A 1,776-nucleotide genomic window follows, 5' to 3' on the forward strand; every position below is an offset into this window, starting at 1 on the left:
CTGTCTGTTGGCCACAGACCCCCAGAGTCCTCTGTGTTTTTCCACGAGAGCATCAGAAAAAGAAGGAATATGCCAAGTGTGGGTGAAGTTTTGGGGCATGAATTTGTGCTAGAAGCTTCTATGGAGCATGTATGAACTATTAAAGGAGGCGTTTGTTTCTGCAGTTTCTCCCCACCAAAGGCTCATAGTTAAGGGAATTTTTCACACAAGTTTTTACTCTTTAGATGCAAAGGCTGTGTCAGTGATAAACACCAGGTCCTTGCTCTAGAGCATGTGGTTCAGGGTTGCTTGTGCAAAGATCTTATAGGCGTAAAATCACAAACAACAGCTTCTGCTTTGGAAACAGACCAACTATTTTGCTGAAAATATTCCAAAAATATTTCAGGCTGGACAGAGCCATCAGGGTCAATTCAAACCAAGTGGTTACAGCCTGGCAAAAGGAATAAAATGAAAGCAGGGCCTCAGAGCAGGAAGCACTGAGTACCAGACTCCATGATATGAAAGATATTGGTTACAATAGTGCTTATTCTGGAGTGCCTGAAAACATCCAAAAGTAAGAATCCAGCTAGAGCAGAGAGGCACCCCCCCCCGCCTTTTGTGGTAGTTTTGTTTCCTGAGGGACAGATCTATTTCCAACTGTGACAAATTCAAGTAAACTGTTCTTGTGGTATCAGAGGTGATATTTTTAGTCAGCACAAATGAGCCTGGTTGTAGTAGAAATAGCAGCTGCCCGAATTTTCTTTTCCATGTTCATTGCACCTGGCATTGGTGGCACTCCATGTTAGGGGGGAAGACCCAGTGGAGCACAGCATGGCATTACTTGTTTTCCTCATCTCTTAATTTTCAGGCTGATAAATGTGGTAGAGGAGATGCACACAACACTTAATATTAAGGTTTGAGGCTGGAGCAGCTCAGCTACAGAATCTCTGTGCAACCATGAGGACTCAATTCAGCCAGAAAATCCCAAGGCAGCCTCTGCATTGGTCTTTGAATCAGCACAGGCCCACTATAGGGAATGCTGCTCTCTGGAACTGATGTATCCTAAGTTGGTCCACCTCCAAACTCATGTTCACTAGCATGGCGCTCAGCTGTCAGGCTCCCAGCCAGCACCCGTGAATCTTGCAAGGGCGTGTCTCGGGATACTCTTGTCGTGTTCAACAACTTGCCCTTCTTCTGCCTTCTTTTTTCTTCCACATCAGACCTTTCTTTTGTCTGACCATTACATTTCTTGCTTCTCTCCAAGCTGGCAAACATCTGCATCTCACTTTTCCCCTCTTTGTCCTTCTCTGTACCCAGATCCTGCTTACACTCACTTTGTTCCTGCACATAGAAAAGCAACACAGGAAAAAAGGCCCATGAAGCTGTGAGAGTCACTGTCTAAGTTGTTATTCATGTTTCAGAAGATAATGAAACATTTTAAATGTGATGCTTGGATAGATGGGGAATGAGGAGTCACGTAACAGAGGTCTTTGACTTTATTTCAGGTAGTTTACTTGGCTCTCAGATGTTACTTTTCCAACCCCCAGCAACTCCTACCTCTGACTTCATTCTCAAACTTTCCTATTTAGCCCATGCTTTTTGCTTGCTTGGTTGCTTTGGCTGTGGAGAGGACCTGTTTATACTAACACCTATAGGACAAGTTTGTTTTTTCTGGGAGACTTCCTAGTTGTGGCTGAAATCTGCCAACTCCTGAGTTGAAAACCCATCAAAAGCCCTTCAAAGTTGCTAAACACAATGCCCTTATCCCACACGCAGACCCTTCTGCACACATTGCAC

This window comes from Phaethon lepturus, unplaced genomic scaffold (genome assembly GCF_000687285.1).
Source record: "Phaethon lepturus isolate BGI_N335 unplaced genomic scaffold, ASM68728v1 scaffold3333, whole genome shotgun sequence".
Lineage (NCBI taxonomy): Eukaryota > Metazoa > Chordata > Aves > Phaethontiformes > Phaethontidae > Phaethon > Phaethon lepturus.